Source organism: Peromyscus maniculatus, chromosome 1, assembly GCF_049852395.1.
Source record: "Peromyscus maniculatus bairdii isolate BWxNUB_F1_BW_parent chromosome 1, HU_Pman_BW_mat_3.1, whole genome shotgun sequence".
Classification (NCBI taxonomy): domain Eukaryota; kingdom Metazoa; phylum Chordata; class Mammalia; order Rodentia; family Cricetidae; genus Peromyscus; species Peromyscus maniculatus.
Window position 1 is genome coordinate 3,306,469 of NC_134852.1, and position 18,529 is coordinate 3,324,997.

The 18,529-nt window shown below is 40.3% G+C and overlaps 1 pseudogene; it reads right to left on the reverse strand.

The window, feature by feature from the left end:
* The window catches only part of LOC102919997 (vomeronasal type-2 receptor 116-like), a 33,271-nt pseudogene that overhangs the window by 7,601 nt on the left and 7,141 nt on the right, over nt 1–18,529 (reverse strand).

The following is an 18,529-nucleotide window of genomic DNA, read 5'->3' on the forward strand; positions in this document are numbered from 1 at the left end:
AGAAATCACAAAGATATATAAGGCGTGAAGACCAGAAACTAGAAGCATTTGGCTGGTTAAGCTTTTAGTCTTTTTTTTTTTAGCTCCAGTTCAGCTGAGACCAATTCTGGACGAGGACTAAGAGGCTTCCAGCCTGAGGAAACAGGATCAGCTGAGGAACTGGCAAGGTGAGATAGTTGTTGCTTGTTCTGCTTCTCTGATCTTCTAGCATTCACCACAATATCTGGCTCCAGGTTTGATTTTATTAGTAAGACCTTCTAAGATTCCTGCTACATGACTCAATACCTTTCTTTGTCAGCAATGTTTGTGGGCAGTGGCAAGAACAAGTTGTGTAGGATTCATGACTTCAGTGGCAGGAGATGATTCAACAGTTAAAAGTGCTTACACCTCTGTAGAGAACAAGGGTTTGGACTCAGCATCCATGTGGAAGCTTATACCTGTCTATATCTCAAATTCAAGGGGCTTGTATGCACTATTTTGGCCTCCACAATCTCCTGCTCATAAACTCACACAAAAACACATAGATACACTCAAGCAGGAAAATGAATAACGAACAATTTACAAAGATTTGTGACTACAATCTAGTCTACATGTACCTTTGCAGGGATATAATGATCGGACAGATATAGTGTAGAATTCCCTCACAAGGCTGTTTGATTTTTCAAAACACTTTCTTTTACAAAATACTACCAGCACCCCGACGACTTCCCTTCTGGACCAGAGGTGAGTACCCGGGTCCAACCCGGACCCCATCCCTGGGCACCAGCCACCCCGGGAGGACCTGCCCAGCTTGGCGCCGGGTTCTGGCCACCGGGCAGCTCCCCTTCTAGCCCCACCGGGAGGGATCCCCATTTCCAAGCCCCCGGCAGCCCCTGCAGTCTCCCCGCCCTGCCCCCACGCCCATCTGCCCAAGACCCCAGCCACTTCCTGAGACTTAGAGACCGGCCCCCAGCTCCCAGCCTGCCCCCGATGACTTCCCTTCTGGACCAGAGGTGAGTACCCGGGTCCAACCCGGACCCCATCCCTGGGCACCAGCCACCCCAGGAGGACCTGCCCAGCTTGGCGCCGGGTTCTGGCCACCGGGCAGCTCCCCTTCTAGCCCCACCGGGAGGGATCCCCATTTCCAAGCCCCCGGCAGCCCCTGCAGTCTCTGCGCCCTGCCCCCACGTCCATCTGCCCAAGACCCCAGCCACTTCCTGAGACTTAGAGACCGGCCCCCAGCTCCCAGCCTGTCCCAGACTGCCATTCTGGACCAGAGCTTGCCCCTGACTTCCCTTCTGGACCAAAGAGTTGGACAAGAGAACTCCCTTTTGGACAAGAGAGAGAGTCTTCCTGAGTCTGTCAGCTCTTTGTGAAACAAGTCCACTGATAAGACCAAGAAGGAACCACAAGGAGATGGGCAGACGTCAAAGCAGAATTACATACAGCAAATGAAGAGCAATACAGCATCACCAGAACCTAGCTCGCCTCCAACATCTAGACCTGAACACCAAAAATTGGAAGAAGCAGAAGAAAGTAGCCTTATGAGTAACTTCATGAAGAAGGTAGAGGCTTGTGTAGAGGAAAAGACAAGAAAATTGGAAGAACGCTGTAAACAACTAGAGGAAAGGGCAAACAAATTAGAAGAAAACAATAAAGCCCTCCAAGAAAACAATAAAGTCCTGGAAGAAAACATTAAAATCCTGGAAGAAAACAATAAAGCACTGAAAGAAAATCATGAAAAAGCAATGAAACAAACACAGGAAACAGCCCAAGAACTGAAAAGGGAAATTGAAAAAATAAAAAAGACACAAACAGAGGGAATGCTGGAAATAGAAAACCTGAGTAAAAGATCAGGAACTTCAGATGCAAGTATAACCAACAGAATGCAAGAGATGGAAGAGAGGATTTCTGGCATTGAAGATACAGTAGAAGAAATAGTTCCATCAGTTGAAGGAAACACTAAAGCCAACAAAGTCATGAACCAAAATGTCCAAGAAATCTGGGACACCATAAAAAGACCAAACCTACGAATTATAGGGATAGAAGAAGGTGAAGAATACCAACTCAAAGGCACAGAAAATATATTCAACAAAATTATAGAAGAAAACTTTCCCAACTTAAAGAAGGAAATGCCTATGAAGATACAAGAAGCCTATAGAACACCAAACAGACTAGACCCCCAAAAAAAGTCCCCTCGACACATAATAATTAAACAACTAAATGTACAGAATAAAGAAAGAATATTAAGAGCAGCCAAGGAAAAAGGCCAAGTGACCTATAAAGGTAAACCCATCAGAATAACACCCGATTTCTCAATGGAGACTTTGAAAGCCAGAAGGACCTGGACAGATGTAATGCATACACTAAGAGACCATGGATGTCAGCCCAGACTAATATACCCAGCAAAACTTTCAATCATCATAGACGGAAGGAACAAGACATTCGAAGACAAAGCCAGATTTAAACAATACCTATCCACAAACCCAGCCCTACAGAAAGCACTAGAAGGAAAATTCCAACCGAGGGAAGTCAGATACACACTTGAAAACACAGGCAATAGATAAAGCCACAACAGTAAACCCCAAAGAAGAGAAGTACACACACACTACCACCAAAAATAACAGAGATGAAGAATCACTGGTCATTAATATCCCTTAATATCAACGGACTTAATTCACCTATAAAAAGACATAGACTTACAGAATGGATACGAAAGCAGGACCCATCTTTCTGCTGCATACAAGAAACACATCTCAAATTCAATGATAGACACTACCTAAGAATAAAAGGCTGGGAAAAGACTTTTCAATCAAATGGTCTTAAGAAACAAGCAAGGGTAGCCATCCTGATATCCAACAAAATAGACTTCAAACTAAAATCAATCAGAAGAGATCAAGAAGGACATTACATCCTCGTCACAGGAAAGATCGACCAAGATGAAGTTTCAATTCTGAACATATATGCCCCAAACACAAGGGCACCCACATATGTAAAAGAAACATTACTAAAGCTTAAACCACATATAAAACCCCACACATTAATAGTGGGAGATCTCAACACCCCACTTTCACCACTGGACAGATCTCCCAAATCGAAACTTAACAGAGAAATAAAGGACTTAACCGATGTCATGACCCAATTGGACCTAATAGATATCTACAGAACATTCCATCCTAACAAGAAAGAATATACTTTCTTCTCAGCACCCCATGGAACTTTCTCTAAAATCGACCACATACTTGGCTACAAAGCAAATCTCAACAGATACAAAACAATCAGAATAACCTCCTGTGTTCTATCAGATCACCATGGTTTAAAGCTAGATTTCAACATCAACAAAAACTACAGAAAACCTACAACCTCATGGAAACTGAACAATGCTCAACTGAATCACCAATGGGTTAAGGAAGAAATAAAGAAAGAAATTAAAGACTTCCTAGAGATCAATGAAAATGAAGACACCACATACCCAAACTTATGGGACACTATGAAAGCAGTGTTAAGAGGGAAATTCATAGCACTAAATGCCCACATAAAGAAGTTGGAGAAATCGCACACTAGTGAATTAACAGCACATCTGAAAGCTCTAGAACAAGAAGAAGCAAAGTCTCCCAGGAAGAATAGACGCCAGGAAATTATCAAAGTGAGAGGTGAAATTAATAAATTAGAAACTAAGAGAATAATACAAAAAATTAATGAAACAAAGAGTTGGTTCTTTGAGAAAATCAACAAGATAGACAAGCCCTTATCCAAACTAACCAAAAGACAGAGAGAGAGAATCCAAATCAACAAAATCAGAAATGAAAAGGGGGACATAACAACAGACATTGAGGAAATCCAGAGAATTATAAGGTCATATTTCAAAAACCTCTACTCCACAAAACTGGAAAACCTAAAAGAAATGGACATTTTTCTGGATAGATACCACATACCTAAGTTTAATCAAGACCAGATAAACTATTTAAATAGTCCAATAACCCCTAAGGAAATAGAAACAGTCATTAAAGGTCTCCCAACCAAAAAAAGCCCAGGACCAGATGGTTTCAGCGCAGAATTCTACCAGATCTTCAAAGAAGAGTTAATACCAATACTCTCTAAATTGTTCCACATAATAGAAACAGAAGGAACATTACCAAACTCCTTCTATGAGGCTACAATTACCCTGATTCCTAAACCAAACAAGCATGCAACAAAGAAAGAGAACTACAGACCGATCTCCCTCATGAACATTGATGCAAAAATACTCAATAAAATACTGGCAAACAGACTCCAAGAACACATCAGATCAATTATCCACCATGATCAAGTAGGCTTCATCCCAGGGATGCAAGGGTGGTTCAACATACGAAAGTCCATCAATGTAATACACCATATAAACAAACTCAAAGAAAAAAACCACATGATCATCTCACTAGATGCAGAAAAGGCATTTGACAAAATCCAACACCCCTTCATGATAAAAGTCTTGGAGCGATCAGGAATACAGGGAACATACCTAAACATAATAAAGGCAATATATAGCAAACCAACAGCCAACATCAAATTAAATGGAGAGAAACTCAAAGCAATTCCACTCAAATCAGGAACGAGACAAGGCTGTCCACTCTCCCCATACTTATTCAATATAGTACTTGAAGTTCTAGCCAGAGCAATAAGACAACATAAGGAGATTAAGGGGATTCAAATTGGAAAGGAAGAAGTCAAGCTTTCCCTATTTGCAGACGACATGATAGTATACTTGAGTGACCCCAAAGATTCCACCCAGGAATTGATAAAGCTTATAAACACCTTCAGCAACATAACAGGATACAAGATCAACTCAAAAAAATCAGTAGCCCTCCTATATACAATGGACAAAGAAGCTGAGAAGGCAATTAGAGATACATCACCCTTTACAATAGCCAAAAATGACATAAAATACCTTGGGGTAACACTAACCAAGCAAGTGAAGGACCTATATGACAATAACTTTAAGTCCCTGAAAAAAGAAATTGAAGAAGATCTCAGAAAATGGAAAGATCTCCCATGCTCATGGATAGGCAGGGTTAACATAGTAAAAATGGCAATCTTACCAAAAGCAATTTACAGATTCAATGCAATCCCCATCAAAATACCAACACAATTCTTCACAGATCTGGAAAGAACAATACTCAACTTCATATGGAAAAACAAAAAACCCAGGATAGCTAAAAGAAACCTGTACAATAAAACAACTTCTGGAGGCATCACAATCCCCGACTTCAAGCTCTACTATAGAGCTACAGTAATAAAAACAGCCTGGTATTGGCATAAAAACCGACATGTGGACCAATGGAATCGAATTGAAGACCCTGACATTAACCCACACACCTATGGACATATAATTTTTGACAAAGAAGCCAAAAGTGTACAATGGAAAAAAGAAAGCATCTTCAACAAATGGTGCTGGCATAACTGGATATCAGCGTGTAGAAGGCTGCAAATAGATCCATATCTGTCACCGTGCACAAATCTTAAGTCCAAGTGGATCAAAGACCTCAACATAAATCCAGCTACTCTGAACCTGCTAGAAGAAAAAGTAGGAAATAGTCTTGAACGCCTTGGCATAGGAGATCACTTCCTAAATATAACACCAGTAGCGCAGACACTGAGACAAACAATCAATCAATGGGACCTCTTGAAACTGAGAAGCTTTTGTAGAGCAAAGTATATGGTCAACAAGGCAAAGCGACAGCCTACAGAATGGGAAAAGATCTTCACCAACCCCACATCTGACAGAGGACTGATATCCAGAATATATAAGGAACTCAAGAAATTAGACATCAAAAGGACCAACAGTACAATTGAGAAATGGGCTTTAGAACTAAACAGAGAATTCTCAACAGAGGAATCCCAAATGGCTGAAAGACATTTAAGGAATTGCTCAACTTCCCTAATCATCAAGGAAATGCAAATCAAGACAACTCTGAGATACCACCTTACGCCTGTCAGAGTGGCTAAGATCAAAAACACTGAAGACACTTTATGCTGGAGAGGATGTGGAACTAGGGGAACTCTCCTCCACTGCTGGTGGGAATGCAAGATTGTACAACCACTTTGGAAATCAATATGGCGCTTTCTTAGAAAATTGGGAATCAATCTCCCCCAAGATCCAGCTATACCACTCCTGGGCATATACCCAAGAAATGCTCAATCATACCACAAGAGCACTTGCTCAGCTATGTTCATATCAGCATTGTTTGTAATAGCCAAAACCTGGAAACAACCTAGATGCCCTTCAACTGAAGAATGGATAAATAAACTGTGGCACATATACACAATGGAATACTACTCAGCAGAGAAAAACAACGACATCACACGGTTTGCAGGCAAATGGATGGATCTAGAAAAAATCATCCTGAGTGAGGTAACCCAGACTCAGAAAGACAAATATGGTATGTACTCACTCATAGGAAGATGCTAGATATGGAACAAGGATGACTAGACTGCTACTCACATCACCAGTGAGGCTACCTGGAAAACGGGACCCCAAAAAAAGACACGGAGAAATGGACGAGATCTACATGAATAGCCTGGTCATGAGTGGGAACAATGAAGGGCGACAGTCGAGGGAAAGAGTGGGAGATCCTAGCTGGATCAAGAAAAGAGAGGGAGAACAAGGAATAGGAGACCATGGTAAATGAAGACCACATGAGAAGGTGAGAAGGGGAGGAAGCAGAGAGCTAGGGAGGCCCACAGAGATCCACAAACATACCCCCTCAAAAGACTGCTGGCAATGGTCGCGAGACGGCAGGAACTGACCTACTCTGGTGATGGGATGGCCAGACACCCAGATAGTGGTGCCATAAACCCCATCCAAGGACTGAGGAATCTGAAGGCAGACATCCACGGCTGGGCCCCTGGTGGAGCACTGGGAGTCTAATTAGTGAGAAAGAAGAGGGTTTATATGAGCGAGAATTGTTGAAGCCAAGGTTGGATAAAGCACCGGGACAAATAACCAAATGAATGGAAGCACAGGATCTATGAACCAAAGGCTGAGGGGCCCCCAACTGGATCAGGCCACCTGAACGGGTGAGACAGTCATTTGGCTTGATCTGTTTGGGAGGCAGCTGTGCATTGGTGCCAGGTCCTGGGCTCGTTGCATGAGTTCGCTGTTTGAATCCTGGGATTTATGCAGGGACACTTGGCTCGGTCTGGGAGGGGGGAATGGACCTGCCTGGACTGAGTCTACCAGGTCAACCCCGGTCCTCGGGGGAGACCTTGATCTGGAGGAGGTGGGAATGGGGGGTGGGCTGGGGGGAGGAGTGGGCGAGAGGGGGAGAACAGGGGATTCTGTGGCTATTATGTTGAACTGAATGGTGTTGTAAAATAATAATAATAATAATAATAATAAAAAATACTACCAGCAATGATTTTACACTGACTCAAAGATGTATGTGAAGGCACAGGTTGTTATTTATAAGGACATTATTATTGATCATATACTTGTAAAACAAACTTAGGAAAGGAATAGATTTTATTTGTGCTCTAAAAGGTCCACAGAACTTAGTAGGTCCACAGACCCTCCCCAGCTCAACAGACTCCATGATATAAGTACCACTCAGACTATAAAACTCACCACCTAGCAGCACCACCTGCCAAACTGAAGCAAAGGCCTAATCCATCATAGTCCTTATAGTTCTGGGAAAGTCTCAAAATGTACTAACTTTGCTATTTAGCATCTATGGATCTACTTTTGGCTCACTGTTCTTGGTAACTGAAGTATGTCAACCCAGAACATGGTTCTTTTGCTTCAAATCTCACCCTGAGAAAGGCTCAGTGCTACACTGGGGTCCTGAACATCAACTGTAGTTGACATCCAGCTAATGATGACTTTATTTGGCTTGAACCTATGTCCCAGCAGTCTGCTCTGGTGAATAACACAGAGCAGTGCAGCCCCATTCTAGGCCCCTTCGAAAGTGCAGTGTGGATATCAGAAGTCAGTCAGTCTGAAGGATTTCACCCTGCAGTCAACACTTACCTGTCTCATTGGAAATCTCATTTGCTGGGCAGGGGGTGCAATCAAAACAGCAGGCTGCCATTCCTTCTTGTTGGAATTTTCTGAATCCAGGGTGACAGTCAACACTGCACACAGCAGAGGGCATCTGAGGAAAAGCAGATAGATACTGGGCCAGGAGTTTGACTACTCCTTTAATAGTTATAGCATCTCATCATGTTGAGAAGTTAACAAGTTTTCTTTCTATCCATGACCTGAGTGAACACATTTCTTTCAGTACTTTGTACAAGGCCACACATGAATATGTGAGAACAAATAAATGAAATGTTGAAGTGCTTCTGAACTACTAAAAGTTCAGGAAGACCTAGGAGTATATGTTGTGTCACCACTGGAATGCCTGAACTGAACACCCTACCCACCCATTGTGTAGCTTAGATTTGTCAACTTGACACAAAGCAGAGATACAAGAAAAAAAGAGAAACTAAATTGAGAAGTTGTCTCTGTCTAATTGGCCTCTGGTCATATTATTGGTCTATTTTTTTTATTTGCTCATTAATTCTGGAAAGCACCACCATACTTGGTTCCTTTTCGGAATTTAGAGGGAATGCTTTGAGTTTCCATATAGTACAATGTTGTCCATGTTTTGTCTTATACAAAGTTATTTTGTCAAGAAATGTCCTTTTAATTTTTCAAGGGATTTTTTTATGTTTCTTTGTTTGCTTTCTCTGAAGGTATACTGGACATTGTTCAACACCTTTTCTCCATCTTTTTCAATGAGCCTACAATTTTTATCCTAGCATATATTTACGTGACATATTATACTTGATTGATTTGCATATGTTGTACCAGCCTTACATCCCTGTAATAAAGTGATCTTGTGTATAGGGACTGATCTTTTTGATGTGCTGTTGAGACCTGTTTGCCACTATTTACTTGAGAATTTCTTCATCCATGTTCATTGATTAGAGTGCAATTTTCTTCTTTCTGATTCACTTTACCTGGAATGGTCTTTTTCCTGTACTGTAGAGACTCTATTCTTTTTTATGAGTGCAGTAGCAAGACAGTATTGTTTGTTTGTTTCTTTGTTTTTAAAAGAAATCCTTGGCTGTGTCCTTTGATTAGAGAGTGGGATTCTTCAAATTCAGTTATTAATTAAAACTATTTGGTGATTATTGTCAATTTGTGTTTTTGTAAGTTTTGATGTATTTCAAACCTTTGCTTTTCTGTCTAGTGATCTAGTGTAGTCTACACATTCCTGTGACATCTACTGTTTATTTTAATATTCAGTGTGAAGGAGTGTGAAGTGTAAAGACACTGTGAAATTGTCTTCCTTAGTGATGTTCCAATAGCTATATATATTCCTGCAATTTGTAGTCACCATTACAAGTTTTTCTATCTTCCTAAAATTATGAAGGATAGCTTTGCTGGGTATAGTTGTTGAAGTTGGAAATTTTGTCTCTGTTTTAAAAACATAATTGATACTCCCTCCTTTTAAAGTGTCTATGAATATAGCTACTGTGGTTATGATGGGGACTTTCAATGAAATTGACCTTTTCTCTTGTAACCTAAAATTCCTCTTCATTTTGCATAATTGAGATTTTAAGTAATATTAAAAATTCAAACTTTCCTTTTCTGAACCTGTCTGTTAGGCCTTCTGACTGCCTACTGTATCTGGGTGGCCGTATTTCCCCAGCATTTGGTAAAATTTTGGCTGTCATTTTATGAGAAATACCTATGATGCCTGTAACATGTTGTCCTCCTCTTGTGCCTGTGCTTTCTTATTTTGGTCTTTTACTGATGTCCCCGAAGTCTCTCGTGTTTTCTTCATCCTTCCTTATTGTTTTATCTTTGTCAGAGTTTAAATTAAAATTTATCTGTCTTGTTTCAAGTCCCAATAGTCTGTCTTCTACTTGAGACATTCTCTTAGTAAGAAGTTTTAGACAGTCTGTTATTTGAATTGTTGTATCTTTCATTTTCAGAAAGTTATTATGAATTCTTCATTTTTATTGTACCTTTATTGAATTTTTGTCACAGCTTCACTCAGTTTCTTATTATTTGCAAGTGTTTGTGGTCTAATTGGTTTGTCCTTAGAGGTTATTTGTATGCTCTTTGATTTCTACAACATTCTTACAATTATTATTTGAAGTCTTTGTTTAGTATGTCACTGAGTTCACTGTCATGTGAGCCTATGATTGTCTTGCTGCCTCACTGTTTGCAAGTGCCATTTCTGCTTAAGATTTGCATATCTAGAATACGGTATATATTGAGTTGTTTTTAGTCCTCCCTATCCTTTTGGTTGATGTATTTATAATGTTCAAGTTAGGCCTGATAGAAGCAGACTTGTGATTTCATTGCTGTCCTCTGATCTAGGGGAACAGGCCAGTAGCTAAAACTACAACCCATTTGCTCTCTTCTTTGAGCATAAGTTTCTCATCACTGTGAAAATAGAAAATTAACTCTTGATTTAACTCTATCTGAGCAACTTCAGATTAACTTTGCCCACTTTCTGGATGTAAACACCCTTCAAACTCAACAAACAACATTGTAGTACGCAATGTAGTTCAGATAATATAAAACCAGACACATCAGAATCAATACCGATATATATCTGGGGACACATAATGGGATATTTTATTTACAAATTTTCTCAAAGCCAATTATTATGACTATGAGCGCCTGTCCAAACAGATAAGGAAACAATACAAATCATTTTTGTTTGTTCATTTGTTTGTTTGAATGAGTTATGCAAGAATTAAGGTGCAAATAAATTATCTTCTATTGAGGGGTTCCTTTAGAATTTATGATACAGGACAGTAGAGGTGGCTCAGCAATCTATCACACTTGATGTTCAATCCCCCACTCCTACACTTAGGGTCAAATTGTATTCAGTTCCTCGTTATCTTAATTCCTCTCCGGACATATTTAGATACCTCATACTCAAATGGAACACAGATATATACAGGCAAAACATCCACATACAAAAAAAATAGTCTAAAAAAAGTTATACTTAGTAAAAGGTGGACCATGAAAATGTGATATATTGTTAGAGAAGTGGGGAATTTAGGACATCCTGGTCAAAGTGCTTGAAGAAAATTATAGAATATAAATTAATGATTTGCATAACTGTTCCTAGTTCCAAATCTTTTCTTACAATTAGCTTCAGTATTTTCAGCATGCAGATTAGAGATTCAGCAGAAGAGAATAAAGGCAATGGGCAGCAATCAGAATGGTACCGAGAGAATATTGATAACTTTACTGGGAATAATATCAAACATTGGTCATCTAGTTTTATATTTGTTTATAAATCAGAGAGTTTCTGATATGATAAAATATATAATATGGGTGTCTTATATTTTTAAAAAATTATTTAAAAATCACATTTTAGAAAACTAGAAACACCAACTAGAAGCTTAAAATTGAGTCTTTACATGACCATCCATCTAATTTCAGTAAGTCACATGGAAACCCAAATGGCCCCACTTGACACTGGTTATAACTGTGAGGTGTGCAACAGTACATTTTGGTCAGACCCACCTTTCTAGTTCCTGTGGCCCACTCTATCATATCTTCATATAAATGGAGCTGTTGACTATGTGGAAAATATTGCTTAAACTCTCCTATTTTCACCTTAAATCCAACACCATGGGGGAAATTAGAAATGTGGTAAATTCCATACTCGGCTTGCAGTTTTTCTTTCTTATTCATATTTATTACATCTCCAGCAGGATTAACAAAGTGCATATTCTTCAAAAATGGGTGAAGCTGAAAGATGGACAACACTCTTCAGTCTGTATTACCATATTTTAGGTCTGAAAATATGTTCTTATTTCATCCTAAGGCAAATTTATTGAAGGTGCCCAAGGGAGAAACTCAATGAAAGCATGTGAATAAATAAAGTCATTGTGTTCCTAGAATTTTAGGTCTCTCAGAGGAAACCCTCAAATACAGACACAGAAATACAGACAAACACCAAATATAAATATGCACCATACACACACACACACACACACACACACACACACACACACACACACGCACACACGCACACACGCACACACACACTTCCACACACACACCCATGCAGCGGCACAAACATAATAGAGCCACTCTCATTCACACATATATACAGTAACACACACGTACAGACAGACCTAAGCAATCAAGTACTGACACAGACACAGAAACACATAGGCACATGAAGATAAAAAACACACACAGAGAGACACATTGATAAAAAAAATTCACAAAGAGACACACACAACAAATATATGCTCATATACACAGTCACAAAGAAACACAGGAGAGAAATATTCATACATGCAAAGCAGCACATCTATACACATGCATACAAAGTCACAGAAATGCACTGAGACACTCACAAAGACACAAACACAAAGACATACAGAAATCAGATACAAGTATACTCACACACACAGGTACACAAGTAGGTATTGAACTGAATCAGCACTATTTCCTGTAATATAGCTCTCAGAGAATCATGAGGGATAAGGTCCCCAGAGCCTACAGTGGTGTCAGAATCAGGTGAGTACACTTATACACACCATTCCTTATGGCAAACACCACATACATGACAAATATTGGTTTCAGCATGTGAGAGACCCTTTAAGGATTATAACATTGATGACACCAAGTACCATCCATTGGAAGATACAGTACCTGTGAGCAGTCAGAATCCAGTTCTCTCAGAGTGTTGATTTGCTGTTTTTCTACTTGTTGAAGAACCATTTCATGGAGAGCATGGGCCATAGCATACACAGCATTGTATATATCATAAGCCTCATCACTAAAGGCCATGTCAAAACTCTGTAGCAATAACCGTTCATGTGAGACATTCAATAAGCAGTTCTCCAGTGTCTTACAGTTAGAAGTTGAGGCTTCACAGCTAAAGTACATCCACCCCAGTCCTGCCAGGAACATGTCTGTGTATTTGGAAGGGTTCAGTGTCTGAACAAAATTTTTGAAACCAGAAATCTCAGTATGGTGGTGTTGAAAAGCAAGAGTCCCATGGAATGAGTCAAGGGTGAAGTCTCTCTTACTTGTAATGACATCCCACTGTGAGGTGGTGACCCATATTCTCTCTATACCCTGTGATACCCACATTCTAAAGCACACAGCTAGAGTACTGCCTGTGTCACCATAAATGATAACAACATTTGTGGATAATGTCTCAATTTGGTTGTTATACACTTCAGATCTTGACATGTATAATTCCATGTTGACTGGGATCATGATCACAAAGGCTAAGCAGACTCTTTGGACTTCATTTTCTCCTCTCAGATCTGAGAGAAATTGGAGACCCTGGTCATCATCTGAGATGGCCAGCCCAACCCAGTTCCAGTTGAAGTGAAGCACCAAAGAGACCATGGCCAGGGCCAGATCTGTGTCCTTGGAGGACATCTGATACAGATTGGGAAACTGTTCACGATCACTCAGGATAGGATGGAAAGGTCCATAGGTGAGCTGAAGGACATAAAACACAGGGAGCAGCATGAGGAAGAGGAATGTCAGAAATCTCAATGAGAGCCCTGAGGTGTGTGAAGTACCAGTTTAAAGGACAGGAAGGGCAATTTTTCCCTATTGCTACAGTTATACTACACTGTTAGAAACATGAAAAAAATCACTTTCTACAGTTTGTTCAAGGAATATCCTCTTAACTGCTAATTCTTCTTCTCATCCATATCTCAAACAATGAATTGGGAATGTTGCATTGAGTGCATGATTAATTACAGTTGAACATGATTTACATAAATTTGAAGCCAATCTCCCCCTTATACTCTCCTCAGCATCAGGCTTAGCCAAACAATGAGAAAGATTCCATAATTTCCCACACAAACAACCTCACCTGTGGAAATCTGTCGAACTGTGAAAAATGTGACAGTCTCAAGGATGGTGCTAACGTTGGTCCAGTAATCAGTACAAAGCATGGCCTCTTTTCTTTACAGATGTAGTTAAGGGGAAGTCTATACCATTTTGCAAAATTTTGAAATGCTTGTTTATCATGATCTGTGTCAGTGATGATGTAAAATGTGAGAGACATATTTGGTAGAAGATATAGATTGCTGTTGATTTCTTCCACTGCAAAAGCCAAAGGCAGAGCAAACTGGTAGTTTTCAGGTGCTAGCCTGAAAATAAGGGCACAGGAATTAGTACGGATAAGGCTCTATAGATGAAAGCTTTGTAGTTAATAGAAGGATTATCATGCATTCGATGGCATTTTCAGGTATAGCTTGACAAATTCCCCTTTGTTGTAAGGTTGGAAAAACAGGAGATGCTTGAGAGCTTGAAAAAACCCAAAAAGTTGATGTCACAAAAATGAGAAATGTGTTCTTGTCCACTTTGACAGAGAATTTCATCTTGGCAATTTGAGTACTGGATGCACATTTGATAAATGATATGTATGTTTGTGTGCTGTGGGATGTTAATGTTTGTCCTGTGGGAGCCCTTCTTGGGTTCCTTGTGGCATTACCCAGCAGGTTTGCATAGAGGATGATTAGGACCATGGGCCTGAGTGCAGGTGTCTGAGATGGTCTGCACTTGGCTGTACTGGGGGATGGTCTGTATGTCAAGTTGCTCTGATTGGTCAATAAATAAAACCTGATTGGTCATGGCTAGGCAGGAAGTATAGTCGGGACTAACAGAGGAGAAATAAAAGAACAGGAAGGCAGAAGGAGACACTGCCAGCCAATGCCAAGACAAGCAGCATGTGAAGATGCTGGTAAGCCACGAGCCACGTGGCAAGGTATAGATTTGTAGAAATGCATTACTTTAAGATATAAGAACAGTTAACAAGAAGCCTGCCACGGCCATACAGTTTGTAAGCAATATAAGTCTCTGTGTTTACTTGGTTGGGTCTGAGCGGCTGTGGGACTGGCGGGTGACAGAGATTTGTCCTGACTGTGGGCAAGGCTGGAAAACTCCAGCTACAAATGGCGCCCAACGTGTTGGCAAGAGTTTCCACCTAAAACCTGAGAAAAAAGATTCTAAAACGGAGCTAAAACAGTTCCTAATTGTCTCTCTCAAATGAGCGGCAGCTGCCGGTTTGAGTTACTGGCAGGTTCCTGGTGTGTGCGCTTAACCTGCAGTAAGGCGGAAATGAGGCCTCTGCAATTGGCACATTAAGCTGCGTGGTGGATTTAGCCTTTGCTAGTTACAAAACAAGAAAGGTTTCTGGGCTACACGCTGCTTGGATAAAAGTATAGACTCATGATAGCTCCCACTGCTGGCGGTAAACATACCACCGCCATGTTGGGAAGCTGAGGTGGGCGGAGCCAGCAGCCATAGCGCTGTTTCAGTCTTACAAATGCTGCAATTTAAAGCAATAGATTCACAATAAGACAGATTCAGATGGAACAAGACTTTAAATGCTTTACAATGTGTGTAAAAATGTACATAGGCTTGGAAGAGAGAGGTAAAGGAACATAGACAGTTATATAAAGAAATAGAAAGTTTTAAAATAATAAAGTCTTTAAAGAGAAAATAAAAGTAATATAAAAAATAAGCCATGTAAAGATGGATATCACACAGAGAGTCTGGATTATATTGTCTTTGGGATTTTTAACTGCAGAAAGACATTTGATTGTAAAGACTGCTCAGTTAAATCAATGTGTATATTTTAAAGGTATTTCAATTTTGAAATTTATGTCTAAGGATGTTTTGCTTTGGAAAGGAAACTCTGCTTTTGTTTCTACAGAAAGCCAGAGGCTATGGATTTGTTCCAGATTAAGATACATCAGGTTTGACCAGCCAAGACCACCTGAAAGGTCTCTGATGACACCATGGCCCAGATGATTCAACATCCAGAATTGTTTCAAGGCAACTGGCTCAGACGATACAGCCTCACGGACTACTCCATGATCCTTAAATATTCTTTGTGTCCCCATAAGATACAGCGCCCCCCTCCAGCAGGAAGTAGTAAGAGAAGCTACACTCAAATTCCCAAATATACCAAGCTGGCTTTGGAGATGTGTAAAAGTTAAAACCTTCCTTTTTAAAAAAAAAGAAAAGGGGAAGTGCTGTGGGATGTTAATGTATGTCCTGTGGGAGCCCTTCTTGGGTTCCTTGTGGCATTACCCAGCAGGTTTGCATAGAGGATGATTAGGACCATGGGCCTGAGTGCAGGTGTCTGAGATGGTCTGCACTTGGCTGTACTGGGGGATGGTCTGTATGTCAAGTTGCTCTGATTGGTCAATAAATAAAACCTGATTGGTCGTGGCTAGGCAGTAAGTATAGTCGGGACTAACAGAGGAGAAATAAAAGAACAGGAAGGCAGAAGGAGACACTGCCAGCCACTGCCAGGATAAGCAGGATGTGAAGATGCTGGTAAGCCACGAGCCACGTGGCAAGGTATAGATTTGTAGAAATGCGTTACTTTAAGATATGAGAACAGTTAACAAGAAGCCTGCCACGGCCATACAGTTTGTAAGCAATATAAGTCTCTGTGTTTACTTGGTTGGGTCTGAGCGGCTGTGGGACTGGCGGGTGACAGAGATTTGTCCTGACTGTGGGCAAGGCCGGAAAACTCTAGCTACATTTGTGTATCTGTAGGAAGCTTGAGAATGCAGTTCTCCTGGGGGCCAGAAGAGGAAGCTGGATCCTGCAGAGCTGGAATTTTAAGTGGTCTTGAGGTGCCTGCCAACATGGGTGGTTGAAACTGAACTCAGATCCTTTGAAAGATCAACAAGTGCTCTTAACTTTTGGCTTGTGTCTACAGCCCCAGTTTATTACTACTTTCTATATTCTAGATATTCTTCATTATAGTATAGCCAGTAGACATTTTCCATCTGTGTAGGCTGCCTCTTAACATGCTAATAACATTTTTAATGCAAAAAAATAGTTTTATGCAATCACACTTATTAAAATATGGTCTTATTTCCTGAGTTATTCTATATATTTAGATGTTTTCTTTATCATATTCATGCTTTCTGGATTTACACTAAAAATTTTGGTCCATTTGGACTTGATTTTGGAACAAGACAATGGTTGGAAAATACTTCTTTTCAAACTCTGGTTGGCAAATTTTCCACTAGCATTTCTTGAGTAGGCTATGTCTTCTCCATTTTATATATGGGGGGATAGCCTACTCTTAAATTGAATTTTTTCCCAGAGGGTATTTAAATAATGTTTTTCTCTTCCTACAGATTCTCCTGGGTCCTCCTCAACTACCTACCTACCTACTTTATATTATTTTTTCTCTATTATTCTTTAAAAACAAAACCAAAAAGAGGAGAAAAATGCAGAGAACATTACAAGGGGGTTTAGGGATTTAGCTTAGTGGTAGAGCACTGGCCTAGCAAAGTGCAAGGCCTTGGATTTGGTTCTTGGCTCTGTAAAGAAAAAAAAGAAAAAAATCATAAAAATAAAAATTAAAATAAACATCTAAAACCAAATAGACATCTCTTTCCATAAGTTGCTGTGTGAAGTGTCTCTTATGACAATAGGTTTAGATATCAGTTTATGAGTATAGAGGAATATCTTTAGAAATCATTTCACTGGCTTTTTTCCCATTCATGTTTGGTTCTATCCCAGGTATCTGGGATATCCTGATTCTTAGTCCTGGTCCTCATGGTGAATTTCCTCTCATGGAATGGGTCTCCAGCTGTGCCAGTCATTTGTTGGTCACTCGCACAATTCCTGCACCATCTGTACCCCCAACATACCATGTAGGTGGGAGAAACTGTAACAACAAAACATTGAGCAGAGCATGGGGAATACTGCAGAAGAGAAAGAGGAAGGATTGTAAGACCCAGTGGTGTCAACAGCACCACAAGAAAACCCACAGAATCAACTAACCTGGCCTCAGAAGGGTTCACAGAGACTGAAAGGACAATCAGGGAGCCTACATAGGATTGACCTAGACTCTCTGCCTGTATGTTACAGTTGTTTAAATTGGTCTTCATTACACAGCAGGATGATGTCTCTGACTCTGATGCCTGCTTTTGGGACCCCTTTCTCCTGTTTGACTTCCTGATCCAACCATGGTGATATTTTATTTGTCCTATAATGCTGTGGGATAGTCTGTATGTCAAATGCTCTGATTGGTCAATAAATAAAACACTGGTTGGCCAGTGGCCAGGCAGGAAATATAGGCAGGACTAACAGAGAGGAGAATTGAGAGAACAGGACGGTGGGAGGAGACACTGCCAGCCTCCGCCAGGACAAGCAGCATGTGAAGATGCAGGTAAGCCACAAGCCACGTGGCAAGGTATAGATGTATAAAATGGATTAATTTAAGATGTAGAACTGGAGAACTAGAAGCTTGAGCATTAGGGCAAACAGTTTAAATAATATAAGCGTCTGTGTGTTTATTTTATAAGTGGGCTGTTGGACTGCAGGGAGTTGGTGGGAGTTTGGGAGAAATTCTCAAGCTACATTATAATGTGATTTTATTTGTATGTTAATAGATAAAGTTGCCTCAGGTTCAGAGCTAATAGCAAGCCATAGCAAGAGCCAGGCATTGGTGGCACACACCTTTAATCCTTATCACAATACTGACAGATCTTTGTATGTTCAAGGATACAGCCAGCATGAAGACACACACCTTTAATCTCCATT